An 11,141-nucleotide genomic window follows, 5' to 3' on the forward strand; every position below is an offset into this window, starting at 1 on the left:
CATCTCTGGTGGCTGAATATGGTGAAATACTCATCTATACTGGCATTGTTGGAAGTAATAGGTCATCAAAATATCTGGAACTGAGGTTGAACATCTTGTCAACATGGCGATTCTTTGATTTCTTTAAACATGATGGCTTAAATATAGTATTTAAAAACAGTTAAGGAACACCCAACTCTTTCATGTTGCTTTAGTCTGTATGGGTGAATTGGGTGTTCATCAATCGTTTTTAGGAGTATATTTTCCTTTCAGAGAATCAATGTTAGTCTGTATGGTGTTTTGTGAACATAGCACTAATGGTCATCTCTGATTGATTATTTCATGCGTAGGACATTTGCAAACTGAATCCTCTTTGAGAAAGAGTACCATGCAGGAGAAAGTTTTAAAAATTCATAACAGAATTATTTTTTATCACAGAACAATATGTTGTCAATATGTATGTAAAAGATTTTACCTGAAATGGTTACTGCTGTTTAGTCAAATGTTAGTTGTTCAAAATATATTTGTAAGATATCTCGATCCGGTTCCCTTTTTCTGCAACTAACTTAGACACTGTGGTCTGATTGAGTCCTAATGATATCAATCACTGGATTGTCTGGTCCAGACTCGATTATTTACAGACCGCCGTCATATAGCTGCAATATTGCTTAATGCGGCGTTAAACAACAAACCAACCAACCAACCTAATGAATTAATGTCATCATGTCAACAGAACTGCTCATAATAATGTGTCATTTGTGTCTGAAGATTCGTACCATTATGATATAAAAGGAATAATAATCACTAGTTGTTCGTTTATGTCATAGCATGGGTTTTAATTCCTTGAAACACTCTTATATTCCATTATTGCGAGAAGACGGCACTTCAGCGTAAAAAATAGTATCTGTTTGAAATTCCTTTTTCGCAAAATCATTATGTATTAAGTTGATTAAAAAGTAACTTGTTACCCACTGTACATGAAGTGACTCAAAATGTGTTCAACCTTTGAGATTCATGCAGTCCATTATATTCTTGCATATCAAGGTGCTTCGGCAATTTCTAATGCAGCAGATTTCCTTTATCAACTGGAAACTTTTTGCCTTCAGGGCAGAAAAAACTTGTCAGCTTCTAGAATTATTAGCTTCCCTAAGCTGAGGTTTTACAGGCCCTCATATGGATAGACTTTGTCACACGCTATTGCAACATCTTGAGTTGGTGGTGTCAGCGGAGGAGGTTCCAGGAAGCTGAAGCAAGATGCGTGGAGTGGTGTGTGGGGGTGTGGGGGTTGGAAGCTGGGTGGTAATTACAGCACTTGGAACATTTTGATTCCTCATTACTGGCTGAGTCTTGTGGGACATGAACTGAAGCGATGTGTCAACATGGCTCGCTGGCGTGTAATTGGTATTACTTATGCAGAGTATTGTGTACTGGATAGTGAGGGTGAGGCGATTGGCTGAGGTTTTTTGTTTATAAGATTCAACAGTTTTAGTGCCATGGTTCGTTTCTAAGTTTCGGTCAGATTGTAAAATGATGCTGGTTTTTTTGTTGTGATGTAAAAGAATGGTTGTTGGAGTTTTGCCAATTGTTTCATTGCATAAAATGTAAACTACTTATCCACATGTGATTAATCTGTCTCGGCCAGATTTGTAATTTCAAGGTGATTGTTGGAGGACATTTACTGTAGAACCCAGGCGTTTTTTCAAAGCTTGAGTTTGTGGACTTTGAGAGTTGTAGTTGTATATATTAATAAAGGGATTTAACATGGTCACCAGTGCAGCCAGATTCTGTGATGGCTTTGGATGAAACATGAGGAAGAATTGGCTGTCTCATGTTAACATTTTACCTTTTGTTGATTATTTATTCCGGAACATACAATTATTGGAAAAACCAATTCATTTAACCTTTTTGGAATTTGATCTTTGAAACTTGATTAATGCCACAAACTAACATGCTCTGATGTTTGGAGTGAGTGAGTGAGATTGAGTTGGAACATGGTTGATAAGGTGCAGGTTTTAGATGTTTACCACTTTGAGGAAATCCATGACTATGACAATGGTGCTTACAAACCAGGAAACTTAATCAGGGCAAATTTGGGATTCGAACCCTTTGATACCCCTTGATATTTGAACTAGGTAAGAATGTTATTAGACCCGTGAAGATTCCGGGGTAGAACAGGTCTTCAGCAACCCATGCTTGCCATAAAAGGTGACTATGCTTGCTGTAAAAGGTGACTATGCTTGTTGTAAAAGGCGACTAACAGGATCGGGTGGTCTGGCTCGCTGACTTGGTTGATGTATGTCATCGATCCTAATTGTGTGGATCGATGCTCATGACATAAATCACTGGATTGTCTGGTTCAGACTCGATTATTTACAGACCGCCGTCATATAGCTGGAATATTGCTGAGTGCGGCATTAAACAACAAACCAACCAACCAACCAACCAAATGACTCATTTGAGTAGAATATGCAGAGAACTGTTGAAACCTTGACATGCTGTATAGCAGACATTGTGGGAGTTTTGTAGCCTTGCTCCAAGGCTGTACTGAAAGAAAAGTCCATGGGGGGTGTAGTAATTCTATCCTCCTAATAGGCAAGTCTAGATAAGTGGACAGTAAGGACGCAAGTCTTTCATAGGGACAACTTGTTCTTATTATTTGTATAATCTAGAAATTATGATTTAAACTAATAATTTTTGCTTTTAAGACTTGTGCAAGTTGAGGAGCTTTTCTATATTTTTATTTGAGGTTCTGTACTAGAGACATTGAAATATAAGTTTACAAATCCATAAGACCATTTTTACAATAACACACAATCCCTTGCCATTTTGATCCTCAAGGCCGACCCTGGAACGAGGAGTAGTCATTCCATGACCATGGACTTCTGGTAGCCATGCAGTGCCAGGAGAGAGGCTTATTTGGGAAACCCCTCTAGCTATAAAACTCCCGCTCTAGGGAGCATAGAGGAGCTTGTACTAGATACGGCGAGTATTTGCTGCAGAGAAAAGATTCAAGTGACAATTCATAGTCTGTCATGTATAGCAGGCACTGAAGGAAGGAAGCTTTTTCTCTGTGTTTGTAGAGACCGGGCAGTTTATAAAGGTAGTAATGATGGCTAAATAATGCAGATTCAATGTGTGCCCCAATATATACCTATCTGATCGCACCAGTGGAAACATTATGCTTCTTTGAGAGATGTTGACGTCAATGAAATGTGTTCAGCTCTGCAAACCCACTAGATAGTTAATAGCATAATGTATTATTGATACTGAAGAAGGTCCATGAGAGATCATGGAATTCTGGTTCAATGATAAAAAGTGTGTGGGATCGTATTTATGGCCCACAGGTTTCTTGTATTGTTGTTTTGAAAAGGAGTTGGAGGTATCTTGACATCTTTGACAGTTAAGGTATGAATTCGTAGTGACAGAAGATCAAATGACATCATGTTAGAAGCTTGGGTAAAATCAAACAGAAAAGAGTTCTGGAACATTTGAGTTTGTTATGATTTGACTTGGGTTTTTTTAGTTTTGTGGAGTGTGTTGCTTTTTTGTTTCTTTTTTTAATGCCACACTCATCAATATTCAGGCCTGGACCAAACAATCCAGTGATTGCCATCATGAGCATCGATCCATACAATTGGGAAAGAATGACATACAATCAATTAAGTCATTGAGCCTGACCACCCAACATCGGTTGCTGGAGACATATATTCTTATCTAGCTCCCAATATGGTATAACCCAGAGATCACCTACCCAGTATTATGACCTAGAGCTTATCTAGGCTCCCAGTATGGTATAACCCAGAGATCACCTATCCAGTATTATCACCTAGAGCTTATCTAGGCTCCCATTATGGTATAACCCAGAGATCACCTCCCCAGTATTGTGAAATAGAGCTTATCTAGCCATAGACTCTCAGTGTTATAACCTAGGGCACATCTAGGCTCCCATTGTTATAACTCAGTGATCACCTAGCCTGTGTATAACCAAAAGATGACCTAGCCACTGTATAACTGAGAAATCACCTGGCCAGTGTAGAACCCAGAGATAATCTAGCTAGTGGATAAGCCAGAGATCACCTATGCAGTGGATAAGCCAGAGATCATCTAGCTAGTGGATAAGCCAGATATAATCTAGCCAGTGATAACCCAGATATCATGTAGCATGTGTTTAACCCAGAGATCATCTATCCAGTGGATAAGCCAGAGATCATCTAGCTAGTGGATAAGCCAGAGATCATCTAGCTAGTGAAACAAGCCAGAGATCATCTAGCCAGTGGATAAGCCCGAGATCATCTAGCTAGTGGATAAGCCCAAGATCATCTAGCCAGTGGATAAGCCAGAGATTATCTAGCCAGTGGATAAGCCAGAGATCATCTAGCCAGTGGATAAGCCAGAGATCATCTAGCCAGTGTTTAAGCCCAAGATCATCTAACTAGTGGATAAGCCAGAGATCATCTAGCTAGTGGATAAGCCAGAGATCATCTAGCCAGTGGATAAGCCCGACATCATCTAGCCAGTGGATAAGCCAGAGATTCCTTCACCTTTAAGCAGATCATCATCATCCCCTGTTACTTCAGCTAGGACTTGGGATTCTTGCAATAAATTGCATGCACATTCTTGAGGGTCTTTTTGTACTGCATGAAGTGAATGATAACAGCAAGAAATAAAAACAAAACCCAACAAAGAACTTGAGAAAGGTCAACCTAGCTGTCAGTGTGTTGTGAGTATTCAAGTCATGATCATGATTAGGCAGTGGGATTGAGGACCTGATCACCAATCAGAGGACCGAACAGTCACTCAAGTCAATACGCCATACTCCACAGATTTCTATTGATTTCGAAAACGTCATTTACACAAGTCCGAACATGATGTTTTATTTGAATTACGAAATGTAGTTATATTGACAGTTGTATGCTAATTAATATCAGATCTAGTCGTCCTGTTTTCCAATGAGTATCTCGGCCTTGAGAAAAAATTGGCTTTCCAACTCCCACATCTTTTTCATTAATCTCTTTTTTCAGTATTATTTTGAAAGTCATCATGTTTTTTGTTTTGATGATTATAATTGGTACATACTTCAAAATACATTTCAAGAATATAATCAAATATATTTCTGAATAATTCTTTTTCAAGATAATAAAAACCCATATTATGGCTCATTAAGAAACTAATTATTCCAAATCTTGTATGATAGGAATTGGATTGGCAGATGATTTCAGAAGGGAACACACACACACACACACACACACGAGCACAAGCACACACACTTCCTTGTGATACAATCATATTGAATTTTTCGTGAGGCAAGAATTGATCCTGGGAGCGACTTGAAGATGAGGAAGCAGCGACCAGGATCGCTGATACCACGTGTTTGCCATCTGAGACAGAAGGAACTGATCTATGTGTTGATGGACATTTCGTGCGATGCCGCAACAGCCAATGTGTGGAAATGGCTTCATCCAGTGTTCACCTATGGGGATGGGTGATCTCAAAAAAATATACTGATGTGAACTTGTACTGATAGGGAGCCCTGTCTGTCGCAAGAGATAAAATGCTGGCCTACTGCCACCATAACACAATTCTTACGAGCTGTTGCGTCTGCTGCCACAGTTAGCACTCAGTCGACGTAGGACCAGCCGTTGATGAAGATCATGTTGCTAATCATCAGCTGCCCAGGTGTGAGACTGTAGTTGTTCCTTTGTCGGAGCCAGTGTGGAGCTCGTCACGACAGGTGTGCTTATGCTAGGGCATGTTGATCTGTGGATACTTACATATAAGAATTGTCCTGTCGCAATTCCGTGGATTCAGGTAGGCAATGCGACTGCCCTCTTCATTATGGATTTGTGTGGGCAGTGATCCAGTTGTGATGCTTGAGAGAGCATCACCCAGATTCCTATAGAAATGATGGTTTTACTATCACTACTCTTTTCAATAGGAAATGTGTTTGGTGATTGGGTTTGTTATTTGTCATAGAGGTGTTGGTAAGGTCTGTTGGCTAACTTATTGAACGTGTCTGGATGTCGGACACTACAGTTCACAGGTGTGTTTGACAAATTCTTTTGGTGCGTTGTATTTGTAATTGTGAACCACAGTTGACAAATCTGTGTTGGGAAGATACTGGTTGAAGTTTGCAGTATTTAATTTGTAATCCTGAGTGGATGATGGCTGTTTATTTGCCATTGAATGCTGGAATGGATTAAATGTCTTTCCTTCTGTTGCCTTTTACAATGTAAGTATCCCACTATGCCTGTTGTTCTTCGCCATTAGGCAGTGTGATAGTATTGATATCCCAGTGTCATTGAACTGGTGTGAAATTGTAGAATAACTTATGTTTAATTATCGTTTCTATTGTGTGTGGTTTCTTTGTGTGAAACAGTGCATGGGTAAACATACAATGTACATTCTAGACTGTTGTAATGATAGTAGAGCTATATAGCAGGATATCCTGGGCAGAAGTGTTTCATTGTGGAACAGATTTGTATTTACCTGACAGAGATACATATTCCTGGCTGTAACTTATCTCGGAGGGCATTGTTGTTCCACATAATGGTTACGAAGGTTTGGGTTATCTGATATCACTATTATCTATTTATCCATATGTAATATGTTTTTAGGGATATATGAGCACATGTTTTGAATTCTTTTACAACATATCAGTGTGTTATATATTTTATATTGCGATTTGTATATCTTTTTATGTTTTTATATGAAAAAGGATCACAGGTTGGTGAAATATTTATATTAAAAGGCTATGTGATCTGAGTGTTGCCTTGAGACCAAACTGAGGTTGAAAATTTTGTTTTTGTAAATTCCTTCATGGAAGGTGGGGGGAAAAATGGGCATCTCATGCTATTTTCTTGTATTTCAGTACTTACCTGAATATTGTAAAAAGAATGGTGCTTTCCAGTTTATCAATTTTTCACATTTCAAATATATAGAGGTGGCAGATACGTGAACCTGTATCTAGAAAAAAATAATATGATTATGATATACATGTATGTATATCCATTAGTGAGATGAATAGTCTGAAACAGCGTGTCTGGGTGGTCAGGCTCATTGGCTTGGTTGATGCATGTCATCGTATCCCAATTGCGTTGATCGATGTTCATGATGACATCACTGGATTGTCTGGCCCAGACTCGATTATTTACACACCGCTGTCATATAGCTGGAATATTGCTGAGTGTAGCGATAAACAACTCTTCCCAAAACATTTACCAAAGAATTGAAGGTGAGCATTTTTCTCAGTTGTGTACTATAGACAAGGAAATCTGGTAGTACAGAGCAGACAAGCAAGTCGTTGATGGCAGGATTGCAGGGGCCTCACTCACTCACCCACCCACTCACTCACTCACTCACTCACTCACTCACTCACTCACTCACTCACTCACTCACACACACACACACACACACACACACACACACACACACACACACACACACACACACACACACATTGTAGTACAACTTTCAACCCCTGAGGGTTTATCATAATTAAGTTTCCTCCAGGAATTGATGAAGCACAACTTGCTTAATCCTCAACTTCCCTTGGAAACTAGACAAGATGTTCTCTGCTTTTTTATCATAAATGTTTTGGCAAAATCTTCACCATTGTTATTCTGCATATTTTATATACCTAATGTCTGGATTATTATTAACATGCCTGACAGTTGTTATCTGATATATAGTGCATATCTTGTTCAGTGATTCACAAGAAACTCGTACATCAAGGTTACTCATCAGAAATAATATTAAAAATGGTGAATGTTAATTTTCCATTATTTTCTCTGCCATCATAAACATAAAAGAAAACATAATACTTGATGATGGCTGAAAATATTATGGAGGAAATAAGTATTCAAACTGTGTGTGCAGTAGGTAGGTGTAGACAAGCACTTGCAATATTAAGGATATTGCTGTTTTAGATGGTATTGCCTGTGCTAAGCATTTTCCACTGATGCAATTGAAAATAACTGTGATGGATCATTCTGATTCTCTCTCAAAGTTGTGGGAGGCGGGACATCTTGTCTAGTGGTTGAAGCATTCGCTTGTCAAGCGATAAGCCAGGTTTGATTCCCCACAGGTTTCACTCACTCACTCACTCACTCACTCACTCACTCACTCACTCACTCACTCACTCACTCAACTCTAGTGGTTGAAGCATTCGCTTGTCAAGCGATAAGCCAGGTTTGATTCCCCACAGGTTTCACTCACTCACTCACTCACTCACTCACTCACTCACTCACTCACTCACTCACTCAACTCTAGTGGTTGAAGCATTCGCTTGTCAAGCGATAAGCCAGGTTTGATTCCCCACAGGTTTCACTCACTCACTCACTCACTCACTCACTCACTCCAGTGTATTCGTATTCCTTCTCACTGCCCAAGCAGAGTCCGGTAAAACTTGATCCCTTCCATTAAGAGATATAGTTTGTTGTGCTGTGACACAGCTGCCTGTCTATGTGGGGCTGTCAATGTATGACTGGCTTCCTGTTTGTAACATGCCTATTGTATTTCTGTTTGTAATTGACTGAAGCACTAGTGGTTGAAGCATTCGCTTGTCAAGCGATAAGCCAGGTTTGATTCCCCACAGGTTTCACTCACTCACTCACTCACTCACTCACTCACTCACTCACTCACTCACTCACTCACTCACTCACTCACTCACTCACTCACTCACTCACTCACTCACTCACTCCAGTGTATTCGTATTCCTTCTCACTGCCCAAGCAGAGTCCGGTAAAACTTGATCCCTTCCATTAAGATATATAGTTTGTTGTGCTGTGACACAGCTGCCTGTCTATGTGGGGCTGTCAATGTATGACTGGCTTCCTGTTTGTAACATGCCTATTGTATTTCTGTTTGTAATTGACTGAAGCACGTGACAAACTCTCCTGTCATTATCACTATCACCTGTATCTCTGTAAACTAGCCTATGTGTTAAAGCATATAGTTAAAGTTATCTAAAGAAATTTCATATGGTGATGAAAATCAAGAAAATTGTCTCTCTGCTTATGTTTAGATGAATTATTTATTTTTCAACATGGATTGACCCAATGTTGAATCAGGTCATGAAACAGGATGTAGGGTTATGTTGCCTGTTTTTAAATGCACAGACCCGTGAAGATCCAGGGTAGAATAGGTCTTCAGCAACCCATGCTTGCCGTAAAAGGCGACTATGCTTGTCGTAAAAGGCGACTAACGGGATCGGGTGGTCAGACTCGCTGACTTGGTTGATGCATGTCATCGTATCCCAAATGCGTGGATCGATGCTCATAATGTTAATCACAGGATTGGCTGGTCCAGACTCGATTATTTACAGACCGTCGTCTGAATTATTGCTGAGTGCAGTGTTAAACAACAAACAAACAAACAGACTTCCAGGCACTCTCTGATTGATTCACCGACTGTGACCCATTCAAGTGAACTAGCTTACATCAACTGCTGTGTAGAAATCTTGCCTGCAGGGATACATCAAAATATGATAGAAGAAATTTGTGGACAATCAGATAAGGCACAGTTTTCGGGCTCAGCGGTTTATGTGGTTTTGATAAGAATAACCATTTTGTTGTGATTCATTGATTTGTGGATTATCAGATCCATTTCTTCTCGCTGCTGATTGCATCACCCTCCATGGAGCCTAATGTTGGTCTGCACCACGTCAACATCAGTCTGGGACAGAGTTAGTTCCAGCTGTTTTAATAAGGCTCCATTCCCCAAGGTCTATAGTGCATTTTGAACCTTGATGGTCCTATCATTTTGGCTTGATGTGGAGGAAAGCTTAAAGTGATGCAGGTCATGGATATTTGCCTCTTTGTTGAAACCGGTGGGAATGGTCAAACCTGAGATTTGAATCCATTGTCAACAGATCCTGGCACAGGATTGTATAGTCTTCTGTTTCAGACTGTTATGGGATTGAGTTTGACATTCTCGCCAGGGTTTTGTGGACATGGTAACTTGTGCATTATTCTGAGACTTGAGACTAGTGGAAGTTGTTTCTCCCAAGATCTAGAAGGTACATAGACCCCTACTCTGTGACTCTCTTCATATAAATCGGGGCGATCGGGTAGCCTAGTGGTTTAAGCGTTCGCTCGTCACAGCGAAGACCCGGGTTTGATTCCCGACATGGGTACAATGTGTGAAGACCATTTCTGGTGTCCCCGCCATGATATTGCTTGAATATTGCTAAAAGCAGCGTAAAACCATACTCACTCACACTTTCATATAAATCAGGTTGTCTATACTCCTGGAGTTTGTCCATTGTAGTAGTAAAAGTAGCAGCTTTTATGTAACTGTGAATGTATTTCGAGGCAAGGTTTTAAATATTTGCAGCACAGCATAATACCTTCATCTGCAACATTTTTGTTTCACATTATACTCTGCAATTGGCCAGCATTATGATGGCGATATGTAAATCATCACTGCTGGACCTGATGAACCAGTGATTGATAATATGAGCAACAAATGATGTAATCAGGGAGCATAAGCACACAATCAACAATTCAAGAGTGTGGCAACCAAATCCATTTATTTCACTCGTCACGCTGCTGGTCTTGGTTCATTCCCCACATGGACACAATGTGTCCAGCCCATTCTGGTGTCCTACGATATTGCAGGGGCGGTCGGGTAGCCTAGTGGTTAAAGCGTTCGCTCGTCACGCCGAAGACCCGGGTTTGGTTCCCGACATGGGTACAATGTGTGAAGCCCATTTCTGGTGTCCCCCGCCGTGATATTGCTGGAATATTACTAAAAGCGGCGTAAAACCATACTCACTCACTCACTCTATGATATTGCTGGAATATTGCTTAAAAGACATAAAAGCATAGCCACTCATTCAGTGACACAATATACTGACTCCTAGCCTAGTCCTTGTTTTAGCCCCATAATGCCAATCGCCAGACAGGGTAACAACAAGTACCATCTTTTAACATCTTTTGGTATGACGTGGCCGGGAATCTAACCCCCGACCTTCCGCTCTCCGGGCGGACACTCTACCACTTGACCACGGAGATAGTCGTATTCTTGATGGCCTGCCAGGGTTGTAAGACATCTGTGCAGAGAAGTGAAGTAATACCTCCAGATAACTCGGCTAATAGGAGCATGCATTAGCCAAGTCACACCAGATCACCATCAGCACTGTTTACAGATGCGCCACTGTTTGT

At 40.3% G+C, this 11,141-nt stretch overlaps 1 protein-coding gene across 6 annotated transcripts in view; it reads left to right on the forward strand.

Annotated features, from left to right (window-relative positions):
* Positions 1-11,141, forward strand: part of LOC124132806 (G protein-activated inward rectifier potassium channel 3-like) — a 140,844-nt gene that overhangs the window by 85,114 nt on the left and 44,589 nt on the right. The window contains exon 1 of one of the 6 annotated variants that reach the window (XM_046496945.2): positions 5,596-5,710. The exons of 4 other annotated variants lie outside the window; for them this stretch is intronic. The gene's annotated coding sequence lies outside the window, so the exon portion shown is untranslated. Of the gene's footprint in view, positions 1-5,595; positions 5,788-11,141 lie in introns of those variants that run through there. One more of the 6 variants, XM_046496943.2, reaches the window with a different exon arrangement.

Source organism: Haliotis rufescens, unplaced genomic scaffold, assembly GCF_023055435.1.
Source record: "Haliotis rufescens isolate VD_foot unplaced genomic scaffold, xgHalRufe1.0.p SCAF_11, whole genome shotgun sequence".
In the NCBI taxonomy this organism is placed as follows: domain Eukaryota; kingdom Metazoa; phylum Mollusca; class Gastropoda; order Lepetellida; family Haliotidae; genus Haliotis; species Haliotis rufescens.